At 41.9% G+C, this 17,441-nt stretch overlaps 1 protein-coding gene and 1 long non-coding RNA gene across 2 annotated transcripts in view; one reads left to right on the top strand and one right to left on the bottom strand.

The window, feature by feature from the left end:
• PDE6D (phosphodiesterase 6D) overlaps nt 1-17,441 on the bottom strand; it is a 32,675-nt gene that overhangs the window by 13,401 nt on the left and 1,833 nt on the right. The gene's annotated exons all lie outside the window — the stretch shown is intronic.
• On the top strand, nt 10,274-16,541 carry LOC112952466. The gene is made up of 2 exons (XR_003250380.1): nt 10,274-10,333; nt 16,149-16,541. It is a non-coding gene; the product is annotated as an uncharacterized LOC112952466 (long non-coding RNA).

Below are 17,441 nucleotides of genomic sequence, written 5' to 3'. Positions count from 1 at the left end.
CCCTGTGCAGTGACTGGCGTCTCGCAGGAGGTGACACTTATGGAAGGCGCAGGGCTGAGCACCAGCAGGTCGCCCTGCTGCTCACGTTGGGCATCCTCTGAACCCGAAGCACCGTCTTGGTCTGGAGGGTCTCTCTGTTAGGGTAAGCAAGTGACAGTGGGTGACACCAGGGTGGCTTCCCGCTGGCAGCACTTAGGCAGTGCCTACATGTGCCTTCCCCACCGATGTTTATTGTTTTCCTCCTTTACCACATGTCTGCTCTTACAGAGCTCTCCAGTACCCCTCTTTGATTGTCAAGAAACTACTTCTGATAATCCACAGATTTAACACGTTCAGGTACTTTAGAAGCAGATGTATCTTACTGGAGGTATTACTGTGTTGTGTAATTCTTAGAACAGATCTACAGACTGGAAATTGAGGGGAACTGGAGACAAGTTTTGGCATGAACTCCTCCTCACTGCTTCACTTCATACAGCTCCGCACTCTCAGCACCCSGACCTCGGGCCGCCCCAGACAGAAGCTGAATCACCCCATTTGACTAGTCTCAAATGATAGCACAGACAGCAGGCTCCAGCTGAGCGACCAATACGTTAACCTCATCATCATTATAAGTATATAGTTCCTACTTGTATAATTATATATTGGTATATATAATTAATATCATAGAGTTAAAATTAGTCATACAGCTATGGCAAATTTTACTTAAGGACAATTATCCTTAAAAGTTGTCGAGCGGGTGCTGGGGTGCCCTTCCCTCTGTGGGTTTCTTGGTTTTGGTGGTTTCTTGGTTTTGGTGGTTTCTTGGTTTTGGTGGTTTCTTGGTTTTGGTCGTTTCTCATTCAGCCTAGCCAGAAAGCAGGGTAGCTCTGACCTGCTTTCTCTCTGCTGGGCAGAGACAGAAGGAAGAAGATTTAGGTCTTTTTAGGGCCTAAAATGGCATCGAAAGCAGGATAAAAAATCAACGTGCTACTCGGACAGTGCTAGCAGAATGTTTCTAACTATAAAAATGAGTCAACGTATATAATATATCAATAGGCTTCTTGTTCATTAAGACAATTTAAAAAGAGCAGAAACATAAAAAACGAGAGTCGCAGAGGAAAATTTTTCATTTGTTCCTTTGCTTGGGTTATTTTAATTCAAATAGAAACCTGGTGAAAATGCTTGAATTTCTTTTAAATACTATTTTTTTTCTTTTTAATTTTGGGATAATCAAGCATGTTTGGAGTTCAGACATGGTGAAGTTCTGCAAGCCCATCAGTGGTGGTGTTTAATATCACAAGCTGGATTTTTTTTTTGTTCATTTGAGACAAAACTAAGGGGGGAAAAAACCATCTTCCCCACCCTAAAATCTAGGGATGCCCTTAATACTCCGTTCCCAACATATTTTTTCCTTCCACAAAATTTCTTCAGGTATAAAAGGGAGCCCAATGAATCACTGAAGACGCAGCACTTTCTAAATGTATTCCAACTGCCCTCAAAATTGCCAGCTCCAGGAACTGTAATACTAATTTTGCAAAATGCACTCGGCAGTTAATCCGCGAGGATGAAAGCTTAGGATAAAATGCTATGGCTGTTCATTTCTGGCAGGCACCATTTGCTACAAAATCCCCATCCATTTTGTACCGAATGACATCAGAGACGGTCACGCAGAGCACACTGAACCAATATAAACTGAACCAATATAAACATCATTTGCTTAAGTAAGGCCACATAGCCCCACAGCACCTTCCCTCTGCCAGCACTGCCAAAATCAGAGTCCCTGAACATGAGCAGTCAGGGATGTTAAGGTGAGGGGCTGGAGCCTTCATTCTAGAGCTCTTTGTTCCAGAGAAAAGGCCAAGTCTGGACTTTGTTTGGTTAAAATATTAAAAATAAACTCTCTATCTGAGGCAGTTTTGCTTCAAAAATTAATGCCCTATGACCAGCTCTCTTACAGGGACCCACAAATGGTGCCGTAGAGCTGAGATACTCCACTGTGTGACTGTATTTTGGACTGAGCTGTTTCCATCTTCCATCGGGACTCCCGGAGCACGAGCACAAGCAGGGAGCTGCTCCGGGAAGCGGCCACCAAGCTGCATCCCACCTCGTTTGCTTTCGGTGTCATGCTCTCCCAGAATCTGCTGGGATCACAGCCCTCGGATAAAATACTTCTGGAAAAAGGAGCAGGCAGTTCCGCTCACGTGTTTCATTTAACCTGGCTTTYCTTGAATAAGTTTTCAGTAGTTCTGGCCTACCATGTCCAGCTGGGAATGGGAAAAAGAACTGGAACTGATTTTCCTCATACTGTTTTAATGCAATCTATTAAGGCATTAAGGAATTAAGTTCCTCATTTTAGTGGGAAAATTTCCAGCCTTAGATATCTACCGTAAGCTGAACACCAAAATACTGCAGTGCATGCAAAAACCGGGATATCCTCTGTTTGTCAAGGATGTCTGAAAATACGTGAGCCTGGTCAGATCAGGTAGCTCCATGTGGGATAATGACAACCAGCCACAGCAGCCGTGTTAGCAAAGATGCAACTGCAGCCGTTCACCTGGAATATAACGGTGCCAAGGTGACCCTGCACAAAGCCAGGACACTTCTAGCACACCTTAACCTCCCTATTGAACCTCACCTGTAAAATTCTGGGCCTTGCCATTCCTTGGGAAGCACTGCCCTTGATTTCTCACTGTCCAGGGAGTAACTCCATATAAAGATATGGGCCATGTTCTTGCATCCATAAATGAAACAACATTTTAGACAAGTCTCAGATAAGCGCTCAATAGACAACTGAAGCTCCTGCTTGAAGTCGGAAGCAAGAAAACTACAGGAAAGGCAGTTTGTGTGGAGTGCATTTTAGTTCAGCTGCGATGAGCTGCTTGGCTTCCTAACACTTGTTCTATTTATTCCTCTACTACAATCTTCTCAGTGTGACRTCTTTAATGAGGAGATCACAACATCCTCTCCACTGGCCGGGGACATGAAGCAGCCGACACRCAGCCAGAAAGCAAGAGTCTCCCAGAGGTAACTGAAACCTAAGCACGCAGCTTTGCCACGAAGATTTGATGCTTAAATGAGTGAATAATGTCAATCTTCCATTAATATGAGACTGCTGATATGTGTAGGCATTACGAGCTAAAACAAATGGTTTCCTTTTAAAATATGCTTCTTTATAAAAGATGTCTGCTGATTTTCCCCAGGGATTTTTGCGATCCTGGAAGATATGGATTTAATGGTGAGGTTGCTAATGCCCAGCTGGCACTYGGACCACAAGCTAGAGAACACAAAGTTTGAGGGTTTTTAAAAAAATTTCATAATGATCAACAAATACACTGGTCTCTACTAGAATGACTACTGATATCCAAGCAGAGAATAATCCATCTATTTTTGAACCAACCAGTACCAGAATTTAGAGTATTTCCTTACAAGATTCCCTGGTGAAACACGGAGCCTGAGAACACAACGGCTGCAGTTAACCTCTCATTTCATGCCCACGTTGGGGGAAGAAGCAGGGAGAGAGAAAAGCAGATCAGAGCTGAAACGAAAGGAGAGAATTGCTCTCTTGTCACTAGTCCGGCCGCACCGCAAAGCAAGTACACAGAGCAGCAAGGTCTTTCCTTTTAATAGAAGAACTGACCAACGATTTCTGCTAGAACTGCAGAGCCAAATGGTCAGATGTGCAGCATCAGAAGCACCTACATTTAAACAAGTCTGTTYTAATTGCTTATTTTCTACCCATTGTACGGCAAACGAAGGTGCCACGGAGGACGCATCTCCCCTGGTAAGGGAATCAGAACAGGAGCCTGCAATTACTGCAATGTTTTGCATAAAGGCTTCCCTTACATTTGTTAATTCAAAAGAGCTCTCATTTTGGTAACTACTGTTTTACCMTGTTGTCACACTCAAATCTGCGAAAATACACCTGGATTCTTTGTGCCTGTATTTCAGGATAGTAAATAGGGCGTTCTGTCTTTAGAGGACCTTTATTTATTCCATTTCCAAGGATACAGCAGGGATAGTATGGAAGCATCCCTGGAAGGCCACAACATGTGAGGAACATGGTTCTTCTAATTCCCATTCCCTGGCACTGCTGCCCAGTCGAAGACAAGCATGAAGTGGTTCACAGGTACAGGACACATGTACAAGCTGCCCATCTATGTCTGAAAAGCCTCCCATTAATCACTTCTGCATCACTACAAATTAGCATTAAATGGGTGATTAGAGTTCTCTAAGGAAATAGCATTGCTAGGCCAGTTATCACTCTCAGATATATATTGTTTGTTCAAGAATTTTAGTGTAATCTCTGCTGGCAAAAAATATTCCACACAGAGCGAACACATATTCCACCTTTACAATAGAATTCTTTTTATTCGRGCTTCAGGAGAAAAAATCTGAAGGAGAGAAAGAAAAAGTGTTTATAGCAGTTGCTCACCTCCAACTTCTGCAAAACGGGGAAAAGGCACACGAGTCCTTTTAGACTGAACTGCAGGTCCCTTAAAYATGCCTTCAACTCTGTTGTGGGGGAACTAGAGCAAGGAGAAGTAAACTTCCTTCCATGAAACTGCTCCCACACAGATGCTCGTACCAAGAGAAGACAAAAGACAGAGCTAATTGACCACAGAAAGAAGGAGCCTGCTTTCTTCTCTCCACCAAAGAACCCTACTGATACGAAGCAGAAAACAGACGAATGTGGTAACATGTGAGATAGTGGAAATCTGCGCAGAAGATCATCGGTATCATTGGTTGCTCGCAGCAGTTTAGTCTTTATTCTTCCCCGAAAAAAAACTAAACAGATGTCTTGGCCATTCAGGCTCTAAATCTTAAAAAGTGCCCATTTCAAGACCTAATCTCTTTGCAAACCCACTTTAGTTCAGTGATGGAAAAGGGGCAGCAAGTAATTTCCAGGATATTTGTTAGCCGGTGTTATCTAAAAGTAATTTCCAGGATATTTGTTACTCAGTGTTATCTATAAATTTCAGATCAAATTTCACACTTAGCTTTCATTCAAGATACCAATGGAAACATTTCTTTCTCTTAAATGTTTGGTTTAACACAGTACATTGATTCACTCTATTAAAATAAAAATAAAGGGATTCTRCTTGCTGAAGCCTTACCAAGAAGAAATGCTTCCACAAGGAAGAAATCAAGCAATCAAACATCAACAAGATTTCCAAAGCAATTTAAAAAGGCTTCATAGAATTCCTGGTATTTGGGAATTCCTTCAAATGTGATTTCCACAATCTTTCTAACAGCTTCTATAGCAACATTATTCTGTGTAAGCAATGTTATCTTTTTTTTTGCTAAAAAAAAAGCCTTCTTCAGTCATTCTATCTGGCCTAAAGCATTTCTTCAGATATGTAAGAAAAACTAGATCGTATGTGCACCTATGGAAACACTACTGGGATATTTTCTTCTTTTCTTGAAGCTCAGCACGATGTCCATGAAGGTATGTAGAGCTGATAAAAAATACTACACACAGCAAATAAATACTAGCTTATTGGCAAAGCAGTCATGACCAATGATGTTGGACACTGCTTTCTTCTCGGCAGCTGGCAGCAGAAAGGAATCTGAACGCAGGGCACTGAATAGAGAGGCTCAGCGATCACCGGCCCCTAGCACTTAAAAGAACTTTTATTCTGCCTAAGTATCTTCCTCACGATTCAGCTACTCATTACATCCCCAAAGAAACAGCCGGGGAAGTGCTGTCTTTGCTCTCTGTGCCTGCTTTTGTGGAGTAATTCACTTGGCACCTGTGATTTTGTTTGGACATAACGAAGTCTGTAGCTGGATGGCCCATCTATAACAGACGGCCCCGATGCTGGGAGCTTACAGAACTGCTTCTGTACAGCCTTGGAGCTCTGCTAGACGAGTTTGTCTTCAACTTCTTCAACTTCTAGGCAAGTATTATCCATAACTCTGACACAGATTGGCAAATATCAGATTGAACATCTGCAGGAGGCTGTAATTTCTGAAAATCTGCTACAGTGGCCTAGTACAGATCCACGGGGAGAGATTTTGTAAATCTGAAAGATTTCTTACAGCTGGTTAATTGTCTAAATCCTGGAGGAGGCTACACGTACAGTGACTTACTGGAGAGTTACACTGCTCTGAACTGGTCCTTCAAACAGTCTTCCATGCACAGGAGGGCAGATGTCCCTAATGCTGGAATTCAGCAGCTATTGTAAAAGTCTTGAGATTTGTGGGGCCGTGAGCAAGCTTAAAGGAAGCACACCCAGGCAGCAGTGTGCATTCCCCCAAGAGTTTTACATAACTAGTGAATGTCTAACACATGGAGGGCAGCATCTGCGACATCRAGAGCTCTTCACCCACCTCTTCTACATGAGGGACAGATCATTGTCCCTAGACAGAAGATCCTGCCCTGGTCTGTCTATACTTCTGTGGAAGGTGACGAATAAAACTGCCTTCAAAAGCAGCCTTAACTTGTGCTGCTGAGAACAGGCCATAGACCAGAGGAGAATTCAGCTGCTGGCAAGTGAGGTGTCAGCCTTTACAGAGCAAAGCAGAATAGCACCACTGAGGCAGCCTGCTTTATATAAAGTTCTCTAAGGGCAAATCTGTAGCCCTGCCAGCACAGAGCCATGTCAAGAATTCATTGAGACCTCTGAAAGAGGAAGGAGTCATTTGTGCAGAGGATTGCAGGGATTTGCTCTTGGCTGTGGAACCTTGCCCCTCTCCGTCAGCACTCCAAAGCCAAAAGTCATCATGTCTGATAGCTCCTACCTTCCAGGGAATGAGCTTGGGAGTTTTCTTCTTTTTGTTAATAGGCGGGTGTTCACACCACCAAAATGAACAGGAACAGAAGCACTTAGGGGTTCTCGCTGGCAATCTCAGAGAAAACAAGAATTAAGGCTCAAGCCCTGAATTTCTCTTGCATTCACACACTGATTCTGTCTAAGCTCTCCTTGCTCTACGGAGTGAGAATTTCTGTTCCTCAAAACCTTATCAACACATTATTAATTTTTAAACAGTACTTTTCACCAACGATTGAATTAACTAGGGATTTGTAAATGCAGAGGAATTAATTCAGATTAAAGCAGAAAGTGCATTTACAGTTGAGCAAACCATCCCTTATTTAACCCCTGCATGAATGTTCTCATTCTCCACTATACATGTCAAATTGCAGAACAGCTTGATCTGTTTTTAAGAGTTCAGCTGATTCAAAGCAAGACACATTCATCCCCAAGTAAAGGTATTCACAGAGGCAGAAACAATTGCACAGGGGTAAATTTTAGGCAGATAAAGCCTCAGGTTCAACATACATTAGAGCTTTTTGGTGTAGTGTAGCTACTTTAACATTTGGGCAAAGATGTACAGACAGTGCTTTATTTCAGTGCTGCTGCATATTTACATAGTGTAGCTACACCGGTGCAAAATTCCCTAGCACAGACGAGCTGCACATTGCCCAAGTCAGTTGGCATAAAGACAGCGTGTATTTCCTCAGGGTGGGATTACAGCTCTACAGCCTATTCAGGGAAATAGGCCAGGTAATCAAACCTCCCTTTCCAGGTGTGCTCATATGTCTTCTCTCCCAAGCGATGCTAGAAAAATGACAGAAAGAAAATAAACCTTGAAAAGATCCTCTTTACGTAGCTTTCAAAGCAAATGCCAATGGAGCCTGGAGGGAAAAGGTGAAAGGAGTGTCACCATTGTGGTATGGCTGCTAATTAGTCTACGAGGATTTGTGTTTATAACACGAGTGAAAACTACCTAATGCAACAGAAGTAGCGGCGCCTGCACAGATTTCCATCTTAGAGCCACACTCAGCATATTGGCAACATAAAAGTGACACTGGAATTGCTAGGGCAGAAGAAACTCATTTTTACTAAAGGCAGTAATCCTGTGAACTCCAGGAAGACCTCGGCACTTTTAACACTGCTGTGGAATCTCTCACATAAGGCACATCCCTCACTGTTCCAATCCAGTGGTACTCTGTCACCTGGGGTACATCTAGAGATCACAGGAGGTTCTCTGAGAAAACAACACAATATCCCTGAAATATAATTAAGGAAGCATCAGGGGATTTAATGTTAATGAGATTTTACAGTAAAACAGTACTTAGACTGGCACCTAAAAAGCAAAATAAATACTCCAATCAGGCAGAGAAAGGGCTATGAGAAGCACTTCCAAGAAGTCCACGTGGACAAATGCTGACATGGCACAGCAGGGAAATGAACCACCCTTTTCCTGGCATTAGTTTAAATTGGACCTCAGATATACAATCCATGGGGACAGTAACGGCTTGAATTTCCCTGAACTACAAATGTATACGCTAAGTTAGGCCATGTGTGCTTGAGATATGGGCATACCTAAACCATGCAATACAGCCCCTACAACCAGAGTCCCCATCACTGAAAACAAAAATCATCCTCCCTGCCAATCAAAACGTGGCAATAGTGACTACGAACACTCTCTACACCACATCAGGATAGGAAGCAAGGATGTGAATATTTAGGTTAATGTCAGCAGTCCCCTAAACTCAAAGGACAAGATCACAGTGAGAGCTGGAGGTTCTCCAAGTGACAGCAGAAAAGGAGGTCACAGAGTGGAGCTACTACAGGGGCTCTCTGGAGCACAAGTCTCCACAAATACCATTTTGTGGTATCTTTTAGGGCACTGTCTTTCCTTCCTCTGCTGACACAGCACTGCTGCTTCTCAAAGCAATAAATAATCTCCACTGACGTGACACGAGGCTGCTGTACAAATGAGAGCTTGACAACTCGTTTCAGTAACACATGGCATTWAAACACAGGGTATAAAATCAATAACTGCTACACGGGGCACAAGCAAGCGATTTAACAAAGTGAAAGCAGAACATTAGCCTAATGGCAAACACGCTGCAATCCAGATCCAACAATTCTTGTCTTCCACTTGCAACTGACAGCACTAAGATTTCCCAGGGAAAACAAGTTCATTATCCTGTCTCTTCTGAGGGAGGGAGGAAAACTTGGAGCAGACAGGCCAAGCAGAGAGTAAAATACATTGCAAACACAGCCAGGAGGGAATGACTGGCCACTGCATTGATAAATTAATCTTGTAAATGGACCAGGGGCACTGAAAACAGCCAAAGAAGGAAAGAATAAACAGGAATTTACAGAGACTGAGGCAGAACTCCCAAGAGCAAGGGCTTCATGTGCTTTTTTTAGGAACCTGCTAAAACAGAAGTGCTTAAATCTGCAATCTGGATTAGGAGCAGGACTATTTAACCACTCCACAATTTTATGCACAATTTAGTGTTACGTAGTAAATCAGTCAGGACAGAGAGCAAACAGTTTAGAAAAACACTCTAGCAAAACTGTGTAATTGGGAGTTAAAACTTAACTTTGATGCTAAACTGGTTTAGAGATGCCAGATTATTAATATTTGGTTCTGAATAATGCACATATGAGATCTACAGATATACTATTGTACTTATATGCAACTCCTCAATATATCACTGGGGGAAATCTCTACAAGAGGGAGATTCAGTACCCGGGCCAAGATTTCTGTTCTAGCACCTACTGGAATTCAGGTCCAAAATATTATTGTAGGGATACTGAAATTTCTCTGAAATGACAAAAAATGATGAACCGTATTACTTCCAGATAATTACTATGGTTTTCATTATCAAGGAAACATAACTTTATGTTTACAGTTGAGATTTGCATTTTAATTTCCTACTTCAACAAGCTTGTAGCTACATGTTAATTTCTCAGATACTGATTGCTTGAGATCTTATTTTGAAAAAGTTTAATACAAAAAATATTGAAGTACTTTTCAGTCGAAACGCTGAAATACATTATGTCTGCTGCGAAGGATAACATGTATAAATAATGCAATCAGCTGGAGCTCACGCTTCTTTCAGGTAACTAATTTTTACTGACAATTGAACTCCAATTAATGTGAAAAATCTCACAGCATAGTTATTAAGGGGCTATATTTACACATACGTGGTACAAATATGATGATTTTTAAAGTATTAATTTGATGTTTCAAACTAATTTATGTTAAAGAGAAGGATAATGCTTTGAGGTTACATGCACAAAACTCACAAAATGCTGTATATTAACATTATCTGCAGTGCATTTACTGCATCTACCCTGACAGAAAGGACAAAGCTGGGATCTGTGCATAAAACACAAGTACTGAATGATACTTCCTGCACTTCAGGAGTTAACGTTTTGTCAATTAAGCAAATGCAAAAAACCTCTGTGGGGACCTGTGTGAAATGTTTTCACCTGCCTCTAGCAGGGGAGTATTTAAAGAAGGGTGGGAAKCCTGGTGAAGAATGTGGGGCTGGGCTGTGTCAGGAGCTGGATGTGGCCAGGCTGCATCAGGAGCACTGAGCACTGCTGAGGTGAGCATGATGTGGGCTGTGGGAGCAGTCCTTCAGTCCATGTTATTTTAAGAGGGATGCTCTGAAGCTTTTGGAGTCCAGAACTACTGAACTTATTTGAATGGTGAGCTAAAACCCRATGGTAGGGCCACAGCTTGTTCTTTTCCTTTTTCCCTAAGGAGCTAGCTAAATGTTTCTTCATAAAAGCYGTGTTTAAAGTCAAAATTATCATGATGTAATGTGGTTTCTGTTGAAGGAGTTACAAGGGGGAAGCACATAAAACAACTCTTTCCTGGAGCTGTTTAAATACTGCATTTTTATGGCAACAGTGTAATTGTAATGATTCCTTATGGATTAACTAAGATGCTGTGAACAGCCCCAACTGGAATACATTTAGTATAAAATAGTCAGCAACATGTTATTTCAAAATACTTGCTCCAGAAAAGGGAGAAAAARCTAACATGTGCTTTTCAAGGTTGCTTATGACTCTGACCCAATGACTTTCTATGTTTCCTCAKGAGAGCTGTGGGAGAATCATGTTGCTAAAAGGACTTGCTACATGTGCCCAGGTTTTGCCTGTGCCTTTGCCTGGGGCAGTAACTTGTCATGTGGTGCTAATACTAGAGATCAGATGTGCACAGTGAGCCTAAAGAATAGATGACTGCCTTACTGAAGTCCTAAGAAATGCATTTTGAGAARCAATTTTTCTGTTATTGTGGGCATATTAGTATGTCCACCTAAYGGCAGCAGTCTGCTTCCAAAGACTTGGTGCTGCAGTAGTAACCAGACATGCTAACATAAGGTGTGAASCAGGTGAGTGAGTGCTGGAGCAGGTGGCCCAAGGCTGCACTGAGGAAAACCTTAACCTGMTGCAAGGCTGAGGCTGTGAAGGTGACACCTGAGAGCAGCAGCTGGCTGATAGCAGTGCTGCTGGTCACAGCTCTCCCCAGCTGCTTGTTACTTTCTCCCTCAAATCTAACAGCTGAGCTGTTTGTAAAACTGCTAACCTGATCTACTTGACTACCACAGGTCTCTGCTCCTTAACCTACTGCTTAAGCTGTTTAAGCTACTATGTCTCCTCCTGACAAACAGGAGGTTGCGGTGCTCAGCTGGGCAGCTCTGCTCACAAACCTGAGAGGGTAACAAGCAGCTGCTTGCAGCTAATGAGCAGCTATTTCCAAGGAAGGAAACCTCCAGCCAGCCCTGCTGCTCCTAGGGAAGCACTTGCCTCACAAAACGCAAGGGCAGGCACATTGCAGGTGTCCTCCTTCTCTCGGCAGCAACAAAGCCATGTTGTTCTTCTCCTTAAACATCATTTTAAGGCTAATGTGACTTAAGGGGGAAAGGAGTCCTTTCAGTTGTGCTCACCTTGGATACTAGTGAAAAAAACTTTTACAAGAGAAGCTGTGATTTGGACTGTGTGATTAGGAGATAGGAGTCCTTCTAATGCAGCAAAGAGCCTCCCCTATAGTTTTCTAAATTGGAATCAATGTCCATAGTATCTCCATAAAGGGTCCCTGTGTTACAGGGCAGTAGGTCTTTGTCTTACCATCCAACTTGCAGTGGGGCTGGCCTGGTCCAGCCTGCAGTGATAAGCTCAGGTGGGAAATGCTGCTTTCTGCACTTCTGCTCAAGTGTTTCCCTGCAAGAAGGGTGTGAGTACTGCATAATGAAGAGTGCAACTAGCAAGGGGCCACATTAACAGATGAATGGAGAAAAGGATTCCCCCTAAGAGGGGGCTCATTAAGTACTTTTTCCCCCTACCCAGAATTTTTATTTGAGGCGATGCAAAGAAGCAGTTTTTCACTGTCTCCTACAATAGAATTTCCTTTGCCTTTGTAAGCCAGACTTCAGAAATTAACTCTGTGCTCACCCAGCAGGCAGTCCCTGATTAAAGTTTCTGACACTTAATAAAACATCAAATATTTTCTTTATTCTTTTTTTTTGGAGTCAAGGTTTGTAACCTTCAGTTAGGAAAGACTTAAAGCCCTCTGGAGTGGGGAGGGGAGAAGCAGACAGTCTGCTTATGTGGGGTATACATTAATTTTAAATGGAAGATCCCCTACTATCTCAATAGCAGGTATAGGGGCAGGGGGGAGAGAAAAAGAGCAATATCTGCTGTTCTGGGGACTAAACAAAGCTCTGACTTATGCAGAGCAGACAAAGCTCATGCACACGTGCAGTATATTGCCTGACCCATATAAACACTGAATAAAATCACTGTGAGAAGGAAAATCCTCAGTACTTGCATTCTTTCTAATGCAAGTCTATTGCTCCAAGCTAGTTAATCTTTTCAATGTAGGAATGGATAAATTTAATAATCTGATGTTTTTGTGCACTGTTATCCAAAAAGCTGATTGAATGTAAAAATGCCCTTTTTTTCTTGCTCTTGCCTTTTACCTAAGCCTGTCTTCTGGAAGAATGTCTTCAGATAGCCTAGTCACAAACATAATCAAATCAAAGGTTTGCTCATGCCTAAAGACTTCTGATATAAATGATTTAAAGGAAACCATACTTTGGATCAGTGAAACGTGCTACAGGAAAAAAATATGACAATGGAACTTGATGCTCATAATCCAGAGTGAAAGTTCTGGCAGTCAAACAAGCATTTTTATAATATGCAGGTGGGAYCCTGGTTGCTGCTGCTGTTCTACAGAACCTCAATAACAGTGTGCGTGTCCTCAGCACAGCTTTCCTTTCTGCAGTCTGTCTGGGACACACTGTCAAATGGATGTGGGCACCTTAACACTAAGTGATGCTTTTCTAAACTACTGTTTCTTTGAGCTATTGAACTATTTTGAACAAAAGTATTGTTTTGTTGTTTGTAATGCTTGGGGGGTGATGCTACCCATGTTGAACCTCCTTTTCTTGTAGGTGCTCCTTATTCAGTCTTGGAAGAAGAAATGGCAGAGTCTAATGCTTTTGTTATTGCTCAGTGCTGTAGCTTGTTGCACATAAGTGTAAATACTGCTGCTCCTTAGGTGTGTTGAACAACGAGTGCAACAAGTCAGCTCTCCTGCTGCTTACAGAACTAACACTTGATGACACTTCGCTATATTGACATGCAGGAAAAACAATTAAATAGAGGATGATCATTCATGTTCCACCTGCAAGGTCTCTGCTTCTTGCCCATCTAYGGGAGACTAGTAATTAATTTTTTGATTGTATTGTTTGACTGTATTGTTTGATTATCTAAACATCAACAAACTCAGCTTTAAAGCTTATCTTTATTGGATGGTGTGGACTCAAATGCAAAGTTGCTTTGGAATTTGCCAGCTTTCAGATAGGGAAACGGGCTCATATATCACATATGACAAGTCAAAGTCAGAACTCAAACTATAATGGCCTATYTTGCTAACTCCATGTAGAATTACAGAGTCTTGTTCTTCCCAGCTTGGCTWGCTTGGAGATGCCTTAACCCATCACTGGTAGCCATGACTTTTGTCCAGTGAATGGGAGTGAGAGTGGAGCAGAAAGTCTTAATGATCAAAGAACCAAGCAGGATGCTTCTTTTAAAAAAGAAAAAGCCAACCTGAAGTTAGTTCTTGCATTATTTACAAATAGGTCTTATTATATATGAATAAGAAATGCAGAGTTTGTTCATTTAGTCTGCTAGAGTCAGTTCATCAAACAGCAGAATAAACCAGTGAGCACTAGCAATGATTCTGGTATGGTAAAGACATCTTGACCATGATTATACTTGAATGACAAGTACATGGCTGGAGCATCTACATGAAATACGGGCTTCTCTGAAACAGACCTTCTATCTTGAAGCTATGGGAGCTTGCTCTCTTCTGTTAAAGCAACTGGGAAATGTTGACAGCTCCTGCATCTGTAAAGTACTTTGAAGTTAYAGATAACGAAGTGGCAATGCAAGTTTAAGAGCAACAGACCACCAAGCTTTCAGATTATATAAATGACAAGCTGTATGTCTGGCAAAGAAATAACTTACCACTTTCCCAGAAACCAGACAAAGGGGATGCTGAGCACAAACTTGTTATTTTTTAGAGGCTTTATCTGAATTGTATTGTGCAAACTAACTGGGAGTTCAGGAGAGTTTTGGCTTTCCCCAGAATATCATAGAATCATAGARTGCTTAAGGTTGGAGGGGACCTCAGAGGTCATCTAGTCCAAGCCCCCTGCACAGGCAGGGTCACCTAGAGCACGTGGCACAGGGCTACATTCAGGTGAGTTTTGAAGATCTCCAAAGAAGGAGACTCCACARCCTCTCTGGGCAGCCTGTTTCTCACCTTCTAGGGTGCCTGTTTCCTCTGTYAGCTGGCTGGTGTCTCCTTTTATCCAAAGAGACTGGTGACTCATCTCTATTCAACTGTAGGAAGTATTAAACCAAGATCTGAGGACAAGCACACAGGAAACCTCAGAACAAAGTGTTTTAAAGGGCAATTAAAGCTGCTATCTTGCTTTGTAAATAAGGCAATAAATGACCATTTTTTAGTTAAGCAGTTAAAAATCTACTGACCTAATAAATAGGTCGGAAACTCAGCTTTATGGAGCTCTTGTTTGGCTTTAATTTYTGGATGTTGCATGAAACCAGCCCAAAACTTTGGGGGCTGTTCTAGGGACTGACAGACAAGACTTCTGTTTGGTTAGACCTCTTTGTGTGCATAGGGCAGAGGCAGGGTAGAAGTAGGGGAAGAAATGTCATTGTTTGCAAAACAATGTTCATGGAAGTTGTTTCTGTTCATGGAAGTAATAGTCTCTGCTACAACTATTTCTCATTTCAGTTCTTGGGAGGAGGGATAGAGATTAATGGGTTACCCTCCTAGAGTCATTTTGTAGACAGAAAAATAATGGCAAGAACATTGGAGAAAGTGTTGGGAGACAGCGGCATGCCCTAGAGGGAATTCTGAGGATTTGAAGAATGGAAAGCTCTGCTTACAAATGCTGTAGAGTGTATGAGCTACAGCTGTCGGCTAATACTGATCACAAATACATTTCATAGCTCCATCACAATCCTGTTGTGAAAGTTGTGTCTTTGTGCTTAAGTTCAGCAGATTGACTTGTTTTAGGAGACTTCTTGATTAGCACAGGATAGTTCAAGCTGTGCAGCCTGAAACGGAAGTCTGCATCCAACTGTACTCTGAACTAAGAAACGCCCACGCGGCAACTAACACTGTGGAAGTTCAGTACTGATGAGATTGCTCTGTACAGCAGTAAAGCAGGTGATAGCTTGTATTTTAAGACTTAGAACTGAGAAAAATGGATGTACTTTGCTCATGTTTTGGAAGGTTGGGTCTAGCACCTTAACTATGCTATGAAGCTTGACTAGCTCTTTAGCTTTTAGTTTATTGGAGTTTTCTTCCTGTTCAGGTCCCTTGTGCATTTCTTCCTGTAACACTTCTGCTGTAAGTGTGGTCCTTCAAAAGCTGGATATGATTTAGCTAGCGCAGCCCAAGACCTGGTATTTCTTATCTAGATATTTCTAGTGYACACAATACTTCAGAAACAAAGCATGTGCTTTCTGACTGCTGGYAAATTGGGGTAAATAGAAAAGTTTTCTACAGGCTTCTTATTCTAGCGAATACAATGCAATAAAATAAAATAAAATGATTGTTACTTTATATTGGGACAAAGATATAAATGCAACTCTCAAATTACCCAGGGGGTTGAAAAAGCCATTGGAAAGTAACTCCTCAATACTGCTTTCTGACTGCTACAGGGAAACATTCAAGGTTGCTCTTCAATGAAGGATGTTAAACATGCATTTAATGATACTTGGTATACTCATTGCAAAGACAAAATGGCAGAATGGAACCTGAAGAATGTTAAATATAAAGGTAGCTTGAAAAAGAAAAATCTGTTCTTAACTTGACAGAATAACTGGCTCATCTTCTGGAAACTGGCAGAGTGAAGCCTCCTGCACTACAGGACCAGCTGTGCATAAACACCTGCAGAAATGAACTTGCCTAACATTCCAGAGGACTAAGCTGCCACCTGACCTGACATTGCTGATGGACAAATAACAAGTCTGTATTTACAGTGCCCTAAGCTAGCACAGATACTGTRTCTTCCTAGTAGAAGCTGTACTACTTAAGAGTGCCTTCAAAACAGAACTCATGAACATACTGTAAGTATTTTTTAACAAATACAGTCCACAAGAAATGACAAGCTATAAAAGTTGCTGGCTAGCTGCTTTCCATCTGTTGCTATGCAGCAAACTCRCAAATTGATTGGTGACAGCACACTAACTGATGCCATAAAAATTCTTGAGTATGATATCCCTACAAACTCTAAATACTTCTAGTTTTCATCTTCTCAGGAAATAGTAAAATCTGAGAAGGCAGCAATTGTTTCTGGGTTGGATCTAAGGACAGTAGCCACAACATGTTTCTGTACTTGTGTCACAGGGGAAGGAAGGAGTGTCTGTGACTGAAGTCAGGGGGCGGACTGCAGATATAATCCAATTTCCACAGCACATGTCCCAGTCAGCAGGAAAGCTGGGAGTCAGTCTCTTCTTGGGAGCCACATGCACGCTGAACTTGTTTGAGGCAACCCTGAACTACCCTGTGTGAACTGAATTTCCACATCAGGAGATTTTTAGTTGTTAAAGCAAGCAAGCATTTCGGAGATCTACTCCTTCAGTGACACATTCTGACCTCCCTACTGATCTAACTACACAAGGAATGYAGTCCATTCATACCCTGGGTACCACTGTGCTAGTTTCTTGTGCTGAAGCAAGCACAGCTTCAGGTGCCAAGTTTGCAGGATTTGCCTAAGTTGGAGTCAACTCCTCCCTGTGCCAGGAGAAAGAAGTTCAAGTGTTCTAAAGTTAAATTTACAGCTTTTTCAGGACCTGTTCCTTCCTTTCTATCTTAAGCGAATTAAGATAGCAGATACAGCAGTAGAGTGGGCAGAAAGACAAAGCATTTATTTAAAAGGTAATATTGTTTAGAATACGTATTTGCTCTTAGGAAAGGAAATGGCAGTCTGAGCGGATGGCTGTCTTGCAGTGAGCATGGTCAGATCTGGGCATGAGCAGTTTCCTGTGTGGATGGTGCAGTGTCTCAGGGCTTTCTTCTCTCATAAGTGAGGAATGTGTGTTCAGCCACACTACTTTTGGTTTATTAAAGACACAGCAAGACTGTTCTTTGACTATTTTAACTTTGTA

This window comes from Nothoprocta perdicaria, unplaced genomic scaffold, assembly GCF_003342845.1.
Source record: "Nothoprocta perdicaria isolate Ctin4 unplaced genomic scaffold, notPer1 scaffold_4, whole genome shotgun sequence".
NCBI lineage: Eukaryota > Metazoa > Chordata > Aves > Tinamiformes > Tinamidae > Nothoprocta > Nothoprocta perdicaria.
This window is presented reverse-complemented; position numbering and strand designations above follow the sequence as displayed.